The sequence below is a fragment of the Sturnira hondurensis genome, unplaced genomic scaffold (assembly GCF_014824575.4).
Source record: "Sturnira hondurensis isolate 20B ecotype Veracruz unplaced genomic scaffold, ASM1482457v3 Scaffold0013515, whole genome shotgun sequence".
NCBI classification, from domain to species: domain Eukaryota; kingdom Metazoa; phylum Chordata; class Mammalia; order Chiroptera; family Phyllostomidae; genus Sturnira; species Sturnira hondurensis.
Window position 1 is genome coordinate 7,758,092 of NW_028086146.1, and position 20,969 is coordinate 7,779,060.

At 39.5% G+C, this 20,969-nt stretch overlaps 1 pseudogene; it reads left to right on the forward strand.

The window, feature by feature from the left end:
* Positions 1-5,207: 5,207 nt before the first annotated feature.
* Positions 5,208-6,017, forward strand: LOC118997884 (elongation factor 2-like; annotated as a pseudogene).
* Positions 6,018-20,969: the final 14,952 nt, after the last annotated feature.

Below are 20,969 nucleotides of genomic sequence, written 5' to 3' on the forward strand. Positions count from 1 at the left end.
TCTTGTTTTCCTGGTCTTATAAAAGAAAAGAAAACCACTTTTTTTCTTTCTTCCTTAGACAGCAAGATGCTAAACACTGCCTTACATCCAGAACTAAATCACCATCTCCCAGCTTCCTGCATGTTTCAAGTCTAGGTAATGAACTGCCTTCCTTTTAGAGAAGTTTGTAACACCAGCTGGTTAATATCTACAAACTTGCATGTCTTCCCTACCACCACCCCTTGCCCCTTACTCCCACCCATTCAAGCTCCACCCTGCCAACTCAAGCCTGGGGTCCCAAATGTATCAGATAAAAGACTTTCCATTCCTTGACATTGAAATTGGGAACCTGAGCCTCAGTCAAGATGTTGTACAACACTGGATTAAAACTGTCATCATCACAATTTCAAGTCACTTGTCACATTCAGTTGCTCCAGTTTCATGATGCTGCCCTGCAGAAGGCTAGAAACCAAGGGCAGATGCCTCAGCCTTTTAGAAAACGCTCATAAAATGATGATACAACATGAGATTTTGAAGAGTGGCTCAAATTTCTAAATAAAGGAAAATCTCCTGACACACATCAGGGACAGTTTATTGTACACAGTGAACTGAGAGCAGCTAGTGTATCACTTGTTGCTGTTTTACAGCACGACTGTTTCTGAAAGCCCTTGCATTTCCTTAGTTTCTCCTCAGCTTCCCTCTGCAAATAAAAACTTCAGGGATTTCCAAAAACCCAAGGATAGAAGAAGTTGCTACCTGATATGCAATAGCTACATTTTCCAAACCGCAGAGATGTCAGATTCCTTCATGGACTTCAGACATGGATGAGAATTCCAGAAAATGCAGTTCTTTTTTCTGGCCTGCAAGGCTCACCTCCCCAAGCCCATCCAGAAAGCCTCTCTCTCCATCTTTTAGTCTTCTGTAGCACTTACCATAATTGCACCACTTCTTGACCATGTAAAATGCTTCAGGACACAAAGAAACCTTAACTATCCACCACTATTTCCATCTGATGCTGGCATCTTCCCTGTCTCACCCCCCCAGGAACCAACTAGTGATAAAATACCTACCCCTGAGGCTGAGAAATTGACTTCTTCCTTACATGCTTTATTACAATTTATCTCTTTATTATTTATAATAACATGATTTACAGTAGAGCACTAAGGGAGACAAAAAACAATAGAGAATAAAGTAAAATCTCCCCACAGTCACTGTACTCAGAAGGAAGTTTGGTTATCAAACAGTATTGAAGTGTTATTTCATTATAATAATAAAAATTATATACATAAATATATATTATAAAGCCATAATGAACAAATTTATGACTAAAGCATTGTGTGCATCCATGAATATTTTTAAGATAAATTCTTAGAAATACAATCAATCAAAATCTTTAAGCTGCCTAATAATAATACAGTTAATATTAATGACAAGTATTCCTGAAGCACACTGTCCATCAGGCACTCTATCAAGTACTCCATATTCACAACAATCTCAGGAAGTGGATATTGCAGCATCTTCATTTTTAAAATGAAGAAGCTCAGGTTAGGAAACTTAACTTGAGTTCTTTCAGAAAGTGTGCTAGAAAATACCAGATCAGGGATTCAAACTCAGGTCTAGTCCTACCAACCATGCTCTTTCCGTTACACACATAAAGGAAAATTCCCTTACTGTGATGCAATGAGTAAACGACTAGTGTTCTTGCTAAATCAACTCAAGTTCAGTGAACCAAAGGATGCCAAAGTCCTTAAGTTCAATCCTCATCTGAAATGAGTCACTGCCTCAACATTCCCTACAAGGATCACTTAACTTTTACTTAGTTACCTTTAAAGACAACAAACTCTCTCTTCCTAGACATTTCACCTTTGAACTACTCTCACAATGAGAAAATTCATTTTTATTCTGAATCCAAAATTGTCTCCTTTTAGCTGCCAACCATCAGAGCTAGGTCCACAAAGACATTATCCTTCCTCCTTTCCCATGTGTCGTCCACTCCCCATGCCCTAGTGGGTTCTTTTTCTAGCCCAGGGTTCCTGTAACTATTATTCCTACTTTAGACCACTGAGTGTCCTCACCAGTGAGGTGACTTCTGCTGACCATGCTCCAGGATGAATATCTTTCAACAAGGCAGGGCACCAGCTAAGACATCAGAAGGACCATACATTGAGACTAAGGAGCATGATCCAAAGCAAGGCTTACTCTAGACCTACCTTAACAACATGTATAATCAAGCCCTGGCAAGATCCCCAGAGGAGAGAGAGTTTAGAAATTGAGTTCTGCCCCTGAAACCATAAAACTCCTAGAAGAAAACATAGGTGGTGAGTTCCTTGACATCAGTATTGGTGATAATTTTTGGATCTGACTCCAAAACAAAGACAACAAAAGCAAAAAACAAACTAGTGGGAGACTAAACCAAATAAAAAGCTACACAGCAAAGGAAACAACAAAAAAAGGCAACCTACAGAATGGTAACAAATATTTGCAAATCATATATCTGATAAAGAGTTAATATACAAAATATATATTTAAAAATCTGCCCTGGCTGGTGTGACTCAGTGGATTGAGTGCTGGCTTTTGAACCAAAGGGTCACTGGTTAATTCCCAGTCAGGGCACACACCTGGGTTGCTGGCTAAGTCAGGCCCCCAGTAGGGGGCACATGAAAGGCAACCGTATATTGATGTTTTTCTCCCTCTTTCTCTCTCCCTTCCCCTCTGTCTAAAATTAATTAATTAATCAATTTAATTTAAAAAAATGAAATAAAACAAAACCTCATACCATTCAACAGCAAAAAATAAAATCCAAATAAAAAAAGGGGCAAGGGATATGAATAGACTTTTCTAAGAAGGCATACAGATAGACAACAGGCACATGAAAAGATGCTCAACAATAATCATTACAGAAATTCAAATCAAAACCACAATGAGATATCACTTCACACCTATTAATATGGCTATCATTAAAAACACAAGAAATAACAAGTGTTAATAAGGACATAGAGAAAAGGGAATCTTCCTACACTGTTGGTGGGAAAGTAAATTGGTGCAGCCACTATGAAAACGGGAGGGAGGTTCCTCAAAAGTATTAAAAATAGAACTACCAGATGATTTGGTGATTCCACTTCTGGGTATATATCTGAAGAAAGCAAAAACACTAGTTCAAAAAGATATCCGCACTCCCATGTTCACTGCAGCATTATTTACAATAGCCAAGATATGGAACCAAGCTGAGTGATGATGAATAAAGAAAAAAGATGTCATACATAAATATTATTCAACCATGAAAAAAATGGAATTTTGCTCTAGGAGACCATTCTGTGTGCCATGGGCCCAGCCCCCATTGGCAAACACTTACTGCAAAGTAACTTCCTAAAAGCCATGCTAAACCTTCCAAGGACCAGTGTAGCCGGTTCAACCACTCTTGCCTTTTCATTTGCAAATATCCCTCTTCTGTGATGTGATTACCAGCATCCTCTCCTTTGTTTTCTGTATCAGGTAACCACCTAAAGTGAATCTGTGCATAGTTAATGAGAACCTTCAGGTAACTTGCCCAGTAAGACAGTAAAAGCTCATTGGAGGGAGGGTTGAGGCTTTTGCTCCCCTTGAGAGAGAAGCCACTTGCCCATTTTTTCCACAGGATTCAGTAGTTCGTATGAATTTCTTTTGTTTCAGCTACAATGCCGTGGACCCCGTGAGCAGGGGTATGTGACATTTTGCCATTTGCAATATGGTTGTACCTTGAGAGTATTATGAAAAGTAAAATAATTCAGAGAAATACACATACAATATAATCTCACTTACATGTGGAATCTAAAACACAAAAGTTCATAGATTACACAGAATAGATTGGTGGTTGCTAGAAGTTGGGGGGTCAGAATGGGTGAAAGGGGTCAAACATAAAAACTTCCTGTTATAAAATAAGCCATAGGAATGACTATTAAAAATATAGTTCATAATACCATATTGCATATTTAAAAGTTACTAAAAGAGTAAATCTTAAAAGTCCTCATCACAAGAAAAAGAAAGAAAAAAATTTTCTAACTATGTATGTTGACAGATGGTAACTAGACTTTTTGTGGTGATCCTTTCACCATGTATACAAATAACAAATCATGGCAGGACAAATATTTGAAGAAATAATAGACAAAAATTCATAAATGTCATTAGAGAGCTTTGGAGTTATGAGTTGCTCCTAGAGTGGTAGAGATACCTCAGGGCACACATTTGGAAAAGCTAAACCCCTGGGTTTTTCAAGGAGGGAGCAGCTGAAAGAAAAGTGAATGGGAGTATATCATCAGTTCTTGATGCAAAGGACTTGTACATACAAAATCAAAGAAAAAGCACTTAAGCCAACTGAGGCACCAAAGGCTCAGTCAGAATGACACAACAGCTACTGAATACGTACTCTGGGCTGGATTTTTATACTTATTTTCTCACTTAGCCTGATGAAAACCCTATTCCATAGGTATAATATCATATCTCCCACTTTCCAGATGTTATCACGGAGTCTAGGAGAAGTTCAGTAGGCTTGTCCAAAGCTGCACATCTAATAAGGAGTGGAGTTGAGATTCAAGCCCAATGCTGACTCCAAAATCTATTCTTCTAACAATTTTGCTAACCTGCCTCCCTCAGGTTGCTCTCTGGCAAAGTATATTCCCTTTCAAGGAAGTCCTGGATTCCCCTCATATAAAAAACTGAAAGTGTCTTGGCCCACAGCCCAGAACCCATAAACATGAGGGAAGAGGACTTACCTTATCTGGAGATCCCATAGTGCATGGGGCCACTCCAGGACTTCCAAAGGCTGCTGAAACTATATAAAACTCCTGTCTATGAAATATGGTTTTTTAGAGTTTGCATCCCCAAAGGGTCTTGCATCTTGAACTAATCAAAAATTTAGAATTCAAAACAATGACCTATATAAAAACTAAGCAGCTGAGTATACCTCTTGGTCCTGGACACTGGCAAGATGGTGACTTCCACCCAGGACAACCACATCACATGTGAAGGCAGAAAACCACATCATAAGGAGGTCTGCATTTGAGGACAGTACAGAGACTGCACAGATGCCCAGGTACAGTGATGGCCAGGTACAGTAAACAAGAAAATGCCCAAAAGTAAATAAAGATTCAAATTAATTCAACAAGAATTTGTTGAGCATCTACTATATTTCAGGCACTATTCTGTTTATCCTGTCAGATAAACAAGCTTGCCATCAATAATCTGTCTGGCATTATGTAGAGTCCATGCAGGAAGTGCCTTGTGGGAAAATCATGGGCCTTTTGGGCATGGACCAGTTCCTTATGAAGATGGGCACCTTCACCACCTCTAAGCACATTCTCAACATGTGTGTGATAAAGTTCAGGGTGAGCCCTGTCCTTAGGGTCACCATGGAAGCCCAAAACCTAGCCAACCTACCCAAACTAGCTGGTGGAGGGTCTGAAGTGGCTGGGCAAGTCAGACTCCATGGTGCAATGCATCACTGAGGAGCCCAGGAATCAGTAGTCCCAGAGGGAGTGGGGGTGAGATGCACACTTAGAGCTTCCTGAAGATCCTGAAGGAGAACCACACCTACATCCTGGTCATCTCCTACCACAATACCGTCAGCTGGAAGTAGAAAAAGCTGTGCCAGTAGTAGAGTGTATCCAGGTCCCCCAACAAGCACTATGGACTGTACATGAAGGTGCAGCCCTTCCCCAACTGCTTGGTTGAGGATGCTGACGAGGGCAAGGTGACTGCCCACCAGGAGCTCAAGCAGAGTCAGGCTACCTGGCCGAGAGTAGGAGTGGGCCATGGTGGAGGCGTGCAAGATCGGCTGCTTTGGGCCCACCAGCCCCAACATCCTCACCAATGTCGCCAAGACTGTGCAGTACCTCAGGAAGATCAAGAACAGCATGGTGGCTGGCTTCCAGTGGGCCACCAAGGAGGGGGTGCCGTGTGAGAACATGCAGGGCATGCACAATGACATCCGTGAAGACATGCTGCCCACGGCCACCATGCAAATCACCCGCACGGCTAGCGCAGCCTCTTTGCCCACATACTGATGGCCAGCGCGGCTCCTGGTGCCTCCTCGTCTTGTGGAGACCCAGTGTCTCTACCAAGAGGTCGGTGGCATCCACGGTACCCTGAACTGGAAGCGGGGCCACGTCTTTGCAGAGTGCCAGGGGGCCAGCACCCCCATGTTTATGGTGAAGGGCTGCTGGCCTGTCAGCGAGTCTTCCAGCTTCACGGCCGAGCTGAGGCCCCATGCTGCCTGAGACCCTTCGACGCCACCGGTCACCCCGGCCTAATAGCAAAGGCCTGAAGGAAAGCATCCCGGCTCCGGACAACTTCCTGGACAGATCATAGGCCACTCACCTCGCAGCCCTCTGCCTCAGGTGAGACTGCGTGCAGCACCTGTGCCCCACCCACGACCCGCCACAGCAACGAGCCCCTAGAGTCTCCTCACGACATCTCGCGAGACTGTCCAGGCCTAGGGACGCTCTGCCTGACGGATTTCTTGCAACTCAGCATGAACACACGATGCCATTTCTTTCAACTTATGTTTTAAGATTTCAGAGGCAGCAGAAATGTCCTCGCAGCAGGGACTCACCAGGCCAGTAGGGGTGGGAAAGGGTATGGGACACCCAATACATTTTTTTTCATTTATTCTAAAACTCAAAGGTCCAAAATATTTTTTAATAAGTGCATTAGGAGCTTTATTTTGGTAAATGGTTTATAGTGGATTTTCTTCCAGAAAAAGAAAAGGAACAAGCAAGTAGACATTTCTCTGGAGAGAAAATATAAGGCAGGAAATTTTGTGTGGTGTCCAGCTATAGTAGTGCCAAAAAAAAAACTGATATGGCGGTAACAAAAAAAAAAGAATGTCAGAGGTAGAGGGATGATTAAGAACATAGTGTGATAAGTGAAACAACTGATGTACACAGAAGGTTCTAAGCACAGAGAAGGTAGTAATTAACTTAGTTTGGGGACAAAGAAGTAATTCATCCATTCATTCCATAAATAGTTCCTGAACACATCCTATGTGCTGCAATGGGCAAAACACTGGACATATACATTTTCCAGCAGAGAGGAAGAGACAGGCATTTCAGGCAGAGGAGACTGTATACATGAATAGATGCCTGAATGATCATGATGTGTTTGAAGAACTCTGAGGCACCAAATTGTGAAGAATAAAATTTAAAGGAGAGAAGTAGCACATGTGGCCAAAGTATGCAATAATTCATATTATATACTGTGTGCAATCATTCATAACATCCACAAGGGATAATATTTCATACTATGTGCAGGAAACAGCATAAGTTTTGTATATATTCAATCCCCAGACACTGCTTTTGGTTTGCAGGCCAGCACTCAATCCACTGAGCTACACCAGCCAGGGCTCCAGGCACTGTTTATATATATATATATATATATATATATATATATATATATATATATATATATTAGATGTATGATAAAAGTCTTAAACTGCTAGTAGGGTTTACATGCTTACACCTAAGTTCAGGGAGTACCTGAACTTTCTGGCCTCAGCCTGTGACCCTCTTGGGAGGGTCACCTTTCTCTCCTTCAGCCTGGAGGACCCTCAGCTGGTGGTGGCTCTTCCCCACACAACGACCTGCAGAGGAACAGGACTGGTGCCATCAGATACAGCATGGCTACCTGTCCCCATACTAACTTTCCTTCCTGTCCTGGACTCCACTGGGAGAAGAGTTATGTCATTCTTTTCCTGAAAAACTCATGTACAACCCAAAGCAGTACAGAGTTGGGAGCAGAAGCAGAAATGGGACCTAAAAAAAAAGGTTAACATTCTATATTGAGAAGGAGAACAAATCATCCATGTTTGGGGGCTTTTAGAAAGCATCTTCATGAAGGCTCTAACATGTTAAAGGAGCAGGGAATTTTTTTTCCAGCTTATGTTGAAGCAGTTCTAAACAGCTTTGGCATATTAGTTTCCTAGGGCTGCCATAACAAAGCACCATAAACTGGATGGACTAAAACAACAGAAATGTATTCTCTCACAGTTCTGGAAGCTAGAAGTCTGAACCCCAGATGTCAGCACAGTTGGCTTCTTNACAAATCATCCATGTTTGGGGGCTTTTAGAAAGCATCTTCATGAAGGCTCACTCCCTTTCTAACATGTTAAAGGAGCAGGGAATTTTTTTTCCAGCTTATGTTGAAGCAGTTCTAAACAGCCTTGGCATATTAGTTTCCTAGGGCTGCCATAACAAAGCACCATAAACTGGATGGACTAAAACAACAGAAATGTATTCTCTCACAGTTCTGGAAGCTAGAAGTCTGAACCCCAGATGTCAGCACAGTTGGCTTCTTCTGAAGACTCTGAAGGAGAATCTATTCCATACTGCTCTCCTAGCTTCTAGTTACCACTGGCAATGCTTGCCATTTCTTACAGATGCACCATTACAGTCTCTGCCTTTATTATCTATACTGTTCTCTCCTCTTGTATTTTCACATCACCTTATTTAAAGACACCAGACCTATTGGATTCAGAGGCAACCCCACTCCAGTATGACCTCATCTTATCTTAACTAATGCAGTGAGCCTATTTCTGAATTAGGTCACATTTTGAGATACTGGGGTTTAGAACATCAGCTTATTTTTTCAAGGGATACAATTCAGTCCATAATACTTGGGCAATTGGAAAAGACCAATCCCATCACAAGAACATGAGTCACATCAGGAACAGTACAACAAACACCTTTGTTGGAGGGGGGACACCGAGGCAGCAGCATCCTGAGGTTGGAAACAACTTTCACTTAAATGAAAAAGGACATCAGTCAGGGTTCAGTGAGCATCAGGAAGAGGTGCAAGCTAAGGAGAATACCAAAAAAAAAGAGAATAAGAGCATCAAAGAGGAATGGCTGGTCAGGGGCTTTAGTGACAGGGTTTTGGCTGAGAAAGCTGGAGACCTGCAGCTTGGGGATCAGCTGTCCTTGGTCCCAGAAGTAACTCCAGTGCTTCCATGGTGCACTTGGCTGTGTAGAGGCAAGCTTTTGCATTGAAGGAAGAAGAGGATATTAGAGCCAGCTTAGAATCCCCAGAGGAGCATGCATAAGGATAAAAATGTGGCTCTCAAGGAGAAACAGGAGAGCATAGTGGTCAAAAACCCAGGTTTGGCATTGAACAACCCAGGTTAAGACTCATGTCACTTAACAATAGCTTAACTTCTCTGAGCCTCAGTTTCCTCCTCTGTAATGTGGCAATCCTACCCCACAAATCAGTTGTGAGGATTACATGAGGTAATAAATGTATAGCACCTAAAACATGGCTTCACAGAGTAGATGCTCAATAAATAGCAGATTTTTTAGATTATAAAATAACTTTTTAATTGCAATAATAGTAAAAGGAATTTCTGTATGCCTTTTACACAAATTCACCCATTGCCTACATTTTCCATTTTTCTCCATTTGTTATCCATGCATGTCACTATAAAATACATATTTCTATTTCCATCTCTACTTGTATTTCTATGATTTTTCCTTCCTAAATTATTTTATAGTAAATTTAGAGACATTGTGCCCCTTTACTAAATAATTCAATGTGCATTTCATAAGAACAAGTAAATTTAAACTGATACAATACTATTATCCACAGCTCACATTCTTTTTCTAATACTTTATTTTTTTAGAGAAGTTTTAGGTTTACAACAAAATCGAGAGGAAGTTACAGAGATTTCCCAAATGTCCTCTGCATATCCTCCCCCGTTATCAACATCACTCACCAGAAAGGCACTTTTTTTTTTCACCAAGGATGACCTTACATTGACACGATAATCACCCAAAGTCCATAGTTTATCTTAGGTTTCACTCTTGGCATTGCATGTTCTATGGGCTTGGCAAATGGATAATGACATAAATCCAACATTATAATATCATACAAAATACTTCATTGTTTTAACAATCCTCTGTGTTTGCTTATTCATCTCCCCCCACCTCTACTTCTGGCAACTACCGATCTTTTTGTCTTTGTGGTTTTACCTTTTCTAATACATCATATATTTGAAATGATACCATATGTAGTCTTTTCAGGTTAGCTTATTTCACTTAGTAATATGCATTTAAGGTTCCTTCATATCTTTTCATGACTTGGTTGCTCATTTCTTTTTAGTGCTGCATATGATTTCATTTTTTTGTATGTGCCACAGTTTATTTATCCATTCCCCTACTGAAGGATATCTTGGTCGCCTCCGAGTTTTGGTAATTAAGAATAAAACTGGTATACACATCCTTTTGCAGAATTTGTATAAGATATAAGTTTTCAGCTCTTTTGGGTAAATACAAAGGAGCATGATTGCTGGATTGTGTGGTAAGAGTATGTTTAGTGTCATAAGAAACCACCAAACTGTCTTCCAACGTGGCTGTACCATTTTGTATTCCCATCAACAATGTATGAGAGTGGGTGTTGCTGCCCATCCTTGCCAGGGTTTAGTGTTGCCAGTGTTCAGGATTTCAGCCCTTCTAAGAGTTCTGTAGTAGCATCTCACTGTTGCCTTACTTTGAATTTCCCTGATGATATATAATATGATATATCTTCCATCTTCCATATGCTTTTTTCATCAATTATCTAATAATATATTTTCTAACTATTTAATATTTCCCAATCCATATAATCCTATATCACAGAGTATTGTACTAGTTTTCATGTTTCTTTAGTCTTCTTTAATCTGGAACAGTTTTTTACCCTTTACATTGTGTTATTCAGCCTTGATATTTTTGAAGCATATGAACCAGTTACAGTGTAGAATGTCACATAAATTGGTTTTACCTTATGTTTCTTCATGGTTAGGTTCAGGTTATTCATTTTTGTCAGGAAAACCAAAGAAGTAGTGTTGTGTTCTTTTTGGTACATCATTCAGGAGGCATGTGATTTAGTTTGTTTCTAGTGATTAACTCTGATCACTTAGTTAATAGTTTAGTGATTAAGTTGATCAGTTAGGCTTTTCTATTGTTGTTATTATTGTTAGAAAATGTAATAGGGGCTCTGTTTTAATATGATTCTCTTTTACTGCCAATAAAATCACTATATTTCCTGTAACCTTCATGGATCAGTGTACCTGAATTGGGATTTTCCATCCTAATCACAGAGCAAACAAAACTGGAACAAGAGAGGGTCTTTCTGGGTAAGCCAGTAGGAGTTAGAACTTGGACTTGTCGAGCCCAGTTTCATAAAAGACCCAATTCCAGGAAAATTGCTCTCTATTTCAAAACAATCCCTCACATATTCTATATTTATTTTATTTTTAATTTAATTTTTTGATTAAATCTTTATTGTATTTTTTCCACTATCATTTAGTTCCTTTATATTCACCCTTCCCCCCAGTAATCACCACAATGTTGTCCATGTCCACGAGTCTTTCTTCCTTTTTGCTCAATTCCCTCCATCCCCTAACCTCCCTGCAACTAGCTGCTATCTGCTCTATGAGTCTGTCTCTGTTTTGCATGTTAGTTCAGTTTGTTTATTAGATACCACATATGAGTGAAATCATATCCCATTTGTCTTTCTCTGACTAGCTTATTTTACTTAGAATGATGTTCTCCAGGTCCATCAATACAGTTACAAAGGGTAAAATTTTATTTTTTTTACAGCCAAGTAGAATTCCCATGTGTAAATGTCCCATAGTTGTTTTATCCACTCATCTATCATTGATGGACACTTGGACTGCTTCCATATCAAGGCAATTGTAACTAACGCTGCAATGGACATAGGTGTGTTTATGTTCTTTAGAATTAGTGTTTTGGGTTCCTTTAGATATAGTCCCAGAAGTAGGATTACTGGGTCAAAAGGCAGATCCATTTTAGTGTTTTGTGATATGTCCATACCACAGTGACTGCACCAGTCTGCATTCCAACCAACAGTGCAAAATGGTTCCCCTTTCTCCACATCTTCCGCAGCACTTGTTTGTTGATTTACTGATGATAGCCATTCTGACAGGTGTGAGATGGTATCTCATTATGGGTTTAATTTTCATTTCCCTGAAAATTGGTGACATTGAGCATCTTTTCATATGTCTATTGGCCATTTGTATGTCCTCTTTGGAGAAGTGTCTATTCAGGTCTTTTGCCCATTTTTAATTGGCCTGTTTGTTTTTTTAGTGTTGAGTTTTATAAGTACTTTATAAATTTTGGGTATTAACCCCTTATCAGACGTATCAGCGAATATGTCCTCCCATTCTGTGGGCTGTCTTTTTATTTTGTTGATAACTTCCTTTGCTGAACAAAACTTTTTAGTTTGATATAGTCCCATTTGTTTATTTTTTTTTCTTTCATTTCCCTTGCCTGGGAAGATATATCTGATAAAAAATTTCTATGAGTACTGTCCAAAATCTTATAGCCTATGTTTTCTTCAAGGGTTTTATAGTTTGAGGTCTAACATTTAAGTGTTTGATCCATTTTGAATTTACTCTTGTATGTGATTTAAGAAGATGGTCTAGTTTCATTTTTCTGCACCCATCTGTCCTATCTCCCCAACAGCACTTATTGAATAGACTATCTTTAGCCCATTTTATGTGCTTGCTTCCTTTGTCAAATACTAATTCACTATAAAAGTGTGGGTTTACTTCTGGCCTCTCTATTCTTTTCTATTGATCTATGTGTCTGTTTTCATGCCAGTACCAGGCTCTTTTGATAACTATGGCCTTGCAGTATAGTTTGGTATTAGGTAGCATGATTCCTCCAACTCTGTTCTTCCTTCTCAGGATCGTTATTGCTATGTGGGGACTTTTGTGGTTCCATATAAATGTTTGAAATATTTGTTCTAGTTCTGTGAAATACGTCTTTGGAATCTTGGTAGAAATTGCATTGAATCTATAGACTACTTTGGGTTGTATGGACATACTGATGATGTTAATTCTCCTATCCATGAACATGGTATGTGCTTCCACTTATTTGGATCTTCTTCAATTTCTTCCTTCAGCGTTTTATAATTTTCCAAATACAGACCTTTCACATCCTTGGTTAGATTTATTCCTAGGTATTTTATGAATTTTGAAGCAATTGTAAGTGGAATTGTTTTCTCAATTTCCCTTTCTCTTAATTCATTATTGGCATGTAAAAATTCAATTGATTTCTGGATATTAATTTTGTATCCTGCTACTTTGCTGAATTCATTTAGCAGCTCTAGTAGCTTTTGGTGGAATCTTTGGGGTTCTCTATGTACAATATCATGTCATCTGCAAACAAAGACAGTTTTACTTCTTCCTTTCCAATATAGATGCCTTATATTTATTTCTTCCTCTTGTCTGATTGCTGTGGCTGGGATTTCCAGCACTATGATGAATAAGAGAGGTGAAAGTGGACATTCCTGTCTTGTTTCTGATCTTAAAAGGAAGACTTGTAGTTTTTGCCCATTCAGTGTGATGCTGGCAGTGGGTTTGTCATATATGGCCTTTATTATGTTTAGGAATGTTCCCTCTATTCCCACTTTGCTGAGAGTTTTGATCATAAACGGGTACTGAATTTTATCAACAGCTTTTTCTGAATCTATAGATATAATCACGTGGTTTTTACCCTTTATTTTGTTTATGTGGTGAATCACATTTATTGATTTATGAAAGTTGTACCAAACTTACATTCCCTGAATAAATCCCTCTTGACCACGGTATATGATCTTTTTGATGCATTGCTGTATTTGGTTTGCTAATACTTTGTTGAGGATTTTAGCATTTTTGTTTATCAGGATATTCACCCATAATTTTCTTTCTTTTATTGTCTTTATCTGGTTTTGGAATTAGGATAATGCTGGCCTCATAAAATGAGTTTGGGAGCCTTCTCTCCTCTTGAATTTTATGAAATAGTTTGAGAAGGAGAGGTGTATTCTTCCTGGAATACTTGGTAAAATTCACCTGTGAAGGCATCTGGTCCAGGGCTTTTGTTTATTGGGAATTTTTTGATTATGGCTTCAATTTCATTAGGTGTAATCTGTCTATTCAGATTCTCTTATTCTTCCTGATTTATTTTTGGAACATTGTATATTTCTAGAAATTTATCCATTTCACCCAGGTTGTCCAGTTTGTTGGCATATTATTGTCCATAATATTTTCTTACAATCCTTTGTATTTCTTTGGTGTCAGTTATTATTTCTCCTCTTTCATTTATTAATTTATTTGGGTCCTTTCTCTTTTTGTTCTTGATGAATCTAGTTAAAGGTTGTCAATCTTGTTTATTTTTTCAAAGAACCAGTTCTTAGACTCATTTACCTTTTGTATCATTTTTTTAGACTCTATTTTGTTTATTTCTGCTTTGATCTATATTGTTTACTTCTTTCTACTCACTTTGGTCTTTGTTTGTTGTTCTTTTTCAAGTACTTTTAAGTGTGAAGTTAGATAGGTTTTTCGAGCTTTTTCTTGGTTTTTTTTTTTTTTTTTTTTTAATTTTGAGATAGGACTGTAGTCCTAAGTATTTCTTTCTTAGGACTGCTTTCCCTGTGTGCCACAGATTTTCGATTGTTTTCCTCATTTTCATTTGGGTCAAGGTGTCTTTTGATTTCCTCCTTGATCTCATTGTTAACCCATGCACTGTTTAATAACATGTTATTTAGCTTCCATAACTTTGTGTGTTTTTCAGTATTCTCGTGATTGATTTCTAGTTTTATAGCATTGTGGTGAGAAAAGATGCTTGATATAATTTCAAACTTCGTAAATTTATTGAGACTTGTTTTGTGTCCTAACTTGTGGTCTATCCTAGAAAACATTCCATGTGCACTTGAAAAGTATGTATATTTTGCTGCTTTGGGGTGAAATGCTCTAAAGATATCAAGCAGATCCATTTGATCTAGTGTGTCATTTAAGGCTACTGTCTCCTTGTTGATTTTCTACCTGGAAGATCTATCCATTAAAGTCAATGGGGTGTTACAATTCCCAAATATGACTATATTTCTGTCAGTCTTTCCTTTAGATTTGCTTTACATATTTAGGTGTTCTTATGTTGAGTGCATAAAGGTTTACTAGGGTTATATCATCCTGTTGGATTGTTCCCTTTATCATTATGTAGTGTCCTCCTTTGTCTCTTACTATAGCCTTGGTTTTAAAGTTTATTTTATTGGACATAAGTACTGCTACCACAGCTTTTTGTTTTCTTTTTCATTTGCATAAAATATCTTTTTCCATTCCTTTACTTTTAGTCTGTGTGTATCTTTGAATCTGAAATGGGTCTCTTGGAGGCAGTATAAATATACTGAGTCTTGTCTTATCCATTCAACTATCCTCTGTCTTTTGGTAGGAGCATTTAAGTTATTTACCTTTAAGGTGATTATTAATAGATATGTATGTAGTGCCATTTTATTGTTAGACTGTTTTCTTTTTTAGTTTTTTCTTTTTAAAAAATTATATTTATTGATTATGCCATTACAGTTGTCCTGAATTTTCCCCCATTGCTACCCTCCACCCAGCATCCCCCACTCTCTCAGGCAACCTCCCCACCCTTGTTCATGTGTAAGGGTCATGTGTGTAAGTTTCTTGGCTACTCCTTTTCCTATACTGTACTTTACATCCCTGTAGATATTCTGTAATTACCTATTTGTATATATCAATCCCCTCACCTCTTCACCTATTCTGCCCCTCCTGTTCCCATCTGACAACCACCTGGTAACTAACTTCTTTTCTTTTGCTGCTTTTAAGAGTCTCTCTTTCTCTTTAACCTTTGGTCTTTTAATTATGATGTGTCTTGGAGTGGGCCTCTTTGCATTCATCATAATTGGCACTGTCTGTGCTTCCTATACTTGCATGTCTATTTCCTTTACTGAATTAAGAAAGTTTTCTTTCATTATTTTTTCAAATAGATTTCCAATTTCTTGCTCTTTCTCTTCCCCTTCTACTAGCACCCCTATGATGCCAATGTTGGAACACTTGACATTGCCCCAGAGGTTGCTTATACTATCCTCATTTTTTGGATTCTATTTTCTTCCTGTTGTTCTGCACGGTTGTTTTTTCCTCCTATGTTCCAAATCATTGATTTGGTTCTGGGCTTCGTACAGTCTACTGTTGTTTCCCTGTAAATTGTTCTTTATTTCAATCAGTATGTCCTCTGTTTCTGACTGGGTCTTATTTATGTTGCTGAGGTCCTCACTAAGTTCCTTGAGCAACTTTATAACTAGTGTTTTGAACTCTACATCTGATAGATTGCTTATCTCCATTGTGTTTGGTTGTTTTTCTGGGGTTTTGATCTGTTCTTTCATTTGGGCCACGTTTCCTTGCCTCTTTGTTTTGGCATCCTCCCTGTGTTTGTTTCTATGTATTAGGTAAAGCTGCTTTAACTCTGTGTCTTGGTAGTGTGGCCTAATGTAGTAGGTGTCCTGTAGGGTCCAGTGGCACAGCCTCCCCTATCACCTAAGCTGGGTACTTGATGTGTGCCCTTCGTGTGGGCTGAGTACACCCTCCTCCTGTAGCTGCCTTGGTTGCTGCTGGCAGGTGAATGGAGGGTTTTACTCAGGCCAGTCAGCTGCAAGGACTGGCTATGACCTCTGACCACCAACCTCCACCATCCATGAATGATCAGCTGTGCAGGGGCAGGGTGGTAGTGCTCTGACGTGGTCTGTAGCTGTCCACGGGGTGTGCTGGCCCTGGGGTTCCCCAGGTGATGAAGGCCAAGGTCAGCCACAACCTGTGTTTTGCTGAGAGCACCCTGCCTGAGCTGTAAAGCTTCTGAGATGGCTGTTACTTGTGCTTGGCTTGGAAATTACCAGGTGAAGCCAAGCTGTGACTCTAATCTGGCTGCTGCTATGGCTCATTGAAGCCAGTTGTTGCTCTTTTGATGGGATTTAGGAGTCAAAACCAGCAATTCTTAGGGGAAAGCAGCTTGAGTGGGCTGGTAAGTGGATGGGGTAGAACCTCTCGGGATCTCCAAGGTGGGTCAAACAGTGTTAGCCAGGTTGTTGGAGTCTCAAATATTGCACCAGTTCTGTGGCAGGAGAATTTAGCAAAGGGACAATGGCCTCTTCTCACCTTGATGCCCAGCACTTCAGTGTCTCCCTGTACCACTAGTGCTTTTCAAGCTGCTAGCCTGGTGCTGGAGCTGAGTAGGTGAGTCCATGTGTGGATTCTTTAAGAGGAACTACTTGGGGCTCCTGCAGTTTCTTCCCCTGACTCAATCCCTAATATTTTTTGCAGCCAGAAATTGTGGGAACTTATTTTCCTGGCATTTGAATCCTGGGCTGGGGGGCCTGGTATGGGTCTGGGATTCCTCACTCCCTAGGTTTTTTATGCCTCTTGAATTTTTATCCACATGGGTGTGGAACCAGCCCATTCCACAACTGTGCTCCTCCTACCAGTCTGGTTGGTTGTGGTTTCTTTAATTCCGTAGTTGTCAGACTTCCATTCAGCTCAATTTCTGGTATTCCTGAGTGATGGTTTTCCTATGTTTTAGTTGTAATTTAATGTGGTTGTGCAAAGAGGTGAGTCATGTTTGCCTATGCCACCATCTTGACCAGAGGACTCTTTGTCTTCTTCTTCTAAAGCAAGCCTTTAAAAATTTGTTGCAGTGATGGTTTGGTGTTAACAAACATGTCTAGCTTTTTCTAGTCTGAGAAGCTCCTTATTTCTCCCTCAATTTTAAATGATAGCCTTGCTGGGTAAAGTAGCCTCATCTGTAGGTACTTGCTTGTCATCTCTTTGAATATTTCACACCACTCCCTTCTGGCCTGAAAAATTTCTGTTGAGTAACCAGATACCAGTCTAATGGGTGCTCTCTTGTAGGCAACTCCCTGCTTTTCTCTTGTGGCTTGTAGTGTTCTCTCCTTCTCTTTAAGCTTTGTAATTTTAATTGTCATGTCTCCGTGTGGGCCTCCTTGGGCCTAACTTGTTTGGGACTCTCTGAGCTTCCTGGACTTGTGTGACTTTTTCCTTCACTAGATTAAAAAATTTTTCAGTTCTTATTTCTTCAAATAATTTCTCAATCCCTTGCTCACTCTCTTCTCCTTCTGATATTCCCATGATGCAGATGTTGTTATGCTTCATGCTATCCAAAATGTTTCTTAAGCTCTCCTCATTTTTTTAAACTTCCTTTTCCTTTGCTGTTCCGCCTGAGTGTTTTTATTTCTACCTGGTCTTCCAAAAATACTGATTCCATCCTCTGCTTCATCTAAACTACTGTTTATTCCTTCCAGTATACTATTTATTTCAGATACTGCATTCTTTATTCCCAACTGGTCCTTTTTAATGGTTTGTATGTCTCTTTTTCATGCTGTCGCGTATCCTTATAGTCATTACTCTAAACTCTCTATATGATAAATTGCTTGCTTCCATTTCATCTAGTTCTTCTGGAAAATTCACTTGTTATTTCATTTGTGGTCTGTTTTTGTTTTTTGCCTTCCCATTTTGGCGCACCACAGTGTGGGGCAGAGTAATTTCTGCAAGCAGGGATGTTGCTTCCCCTCAGGCTGATGTCATTCAGAGAGGACTGCTCTGCCTGACAGTAATGGTTCCTGCAGTGTGGGGAATGACTCACTCAGCACATAGATCCTGGAGGCTGTTCAGTTCTCTCCCCAGAGCCACCAACCCCAGACTCTCCTCAAGCATCTCTAGTCTACTCTGCCCTCCCTTTGCCAGTGCCCAGGGTAAGTGGCTATAAACTAAATTTTGTGCTTTGGCCCTTTAAGAGGCTCTCTGTGTTCTCCAGCTGTCTGTCCCTGGCAGACAGATACCCTGCTGCTTTTCACATAACACTGGATATTACTGGGTTCCTTTCCAGGGCTGGTGGTATAGGCTAAACTTGAGCTTGGAGTTTAGGTTCCACACTTCTCAGGGAGAACCCCTGACGGCTGAAATATCCCTCTGGTACTTTAGCTGCTACCCATGGGAGCCCAGACAGCCCTCTCACATGTCCTCTGCACTCCCTACCAGTCATGGTGTGTTTAAGTGGTTTCTTCTGCCTGTCTACAGTTATAAGGCTTCTCTCCAGCTAGTGGTTAGTTGGACGATTTCTCTACAATTTAGTTGTAATTCTAGATTGGTCCTGGGAGGAGATTAGTGTAGCTTCCACTTACTCCTCCACCATGTTGGATCTGCATTTATTTTCTGACTGAATTTATTGTGACTACCTTTACATGCTCTCCCTGCCAACTCAGGATTCTTCTCAGGGAATGCATAAAGCACAGAACCATTTGAGATGAGGTTTAGAACTTTTACATCTTTCTTTAAGGAGAGCTCTTTTCAGTTCATTATTTAAGAGCCCCTAGCTTGAAAACTAAAAAAAAGTTATCTAGGGCTATTCTGAGCCTTAAATCTCTCAGGGAACATGGACTTAGACTTGGTGGTCTATGTTTCAAATATGGAAGAATTCTTTATGGTCACAGTTTTTGAACAAGCAAAGGGAAACCATAACCTTCAAGCTTTAATTTAGTGATGTTGTATATCACTGAGTGGGTGGAAGGAAGAATATTTACCTTTAATTCAGATGAAATATATATGAAAAATAATTCATATTAATTCAAAAGATTAGCTTTGTATCTCACACCAAGTTTTTCCAGAAAAGGTAGCACACTGCATTAGATTTTCCTAAAGAAAACCTGATTGTGCACATCTGGGTAAACATTTGTTTTTACAGAGTACAGACTAATGCAAGCGTACTCTTTTTTCTTTTCACCACTAATGAGAAAAGATTATAACTCATATAACTCTTCCTGTAATACAGCAATAGCAAAACACTGCCAAATATAGCCATGTCTAACTATTATGAATATCTTTAAGCTTGGGGACCATAGCTGCAATAGCTAGCACTATAATTAGTGCTTAATCAGTCTGGGTTGGGAAAATACACTGCCGAGTACTATTCTTGCACTGAACATCCAGTAGATGATTAATTGCTAATTTAAAAATTCAGAACCACGACTGTTAGATTGTCTATAACAGTATAAAATGCTAATATTCATTAAGCATAAGATGGGCATCTATTGCATGTCTCCAGCCTTCTAAAGGTTAATGTTGGGGGTTTTATGCAGACCATGTGCATAAATTTACAGATTATGCCTATGAATTTAAATCCTAGTAGTTCAGCTTATTAAACTCCAGTCACATCTTTTCCCTTAAAGGGCCATTATTTTACAAGTAGAATGTAATTGTATTCATTTACTTGTGATTCTTTATACAACTTGCAAAGCAAGGTGAATTGCATGTGTATAGTGATTAATTTGGTAGGTGCTCACATGATTTTCTATGTCCCCCTTTTCACTTATTCCAACACGTCAGCGTGAATGTCTGACTGTTACAGAGACTTCAAACCATTTTCCTTCTTATGCCTCCAAAAGGCAGCCAGAGATATGTGGTAATGTCTGCGACCCAAGCCCAGCTCTAATGTTCTAACTAAAGAAAAAGAATTCCCGCACAGCCCATGACTCACGTAGGTACTGGTGCCCAGGAAGGTGACATATCTCCTCCCGAAAGGGGCTGAATGCACTCCAAACTGGTTCTTAGAGAGACTTATATGAAGGATACATTATTATGGATTGCTGCTATTTTCCAGCAGGCTGTCGACGCTGGTCCAGCTAAATTCCAGACTGGGTGATTGCTTTCCTATCTAAATTTCCCTATAGTATCAATTTTTTTGAGACAGAGAGAATTAGTGTGAATGTATTTGAGCCAAACTGATGACAACTGCCAGTAAGCAAAATCTCAATGGAATGAGAAAACGCTCCTTCTACAATTTCAATTTGGTAAAATATGATTATCCTTCCTACTGAGAAAGGCATTTAACCCTAGAGGCAGTTAAATTAGTGGCAGGTCATTTGTAATAGTAAGATCCATAGAGATATTTATTCATCTGCAAATACTTATTAAGTGCCTACTGCACACTACTAACTACAGGAACATGAAATTGGAGAAGCTCTAGTCTCCTTTCTCATGTCATCTTCATCTCCACAGATTGCACCTTCACCTCTGTAGAAAATGATGGTGCTTTTCCAGGTAGGGATGGGGGTTTTACTCATTAAAAAGTAAAAAGAAATTTTATAATACCTGAGATAGAAAGGAATCTTATAATACCTGAGAT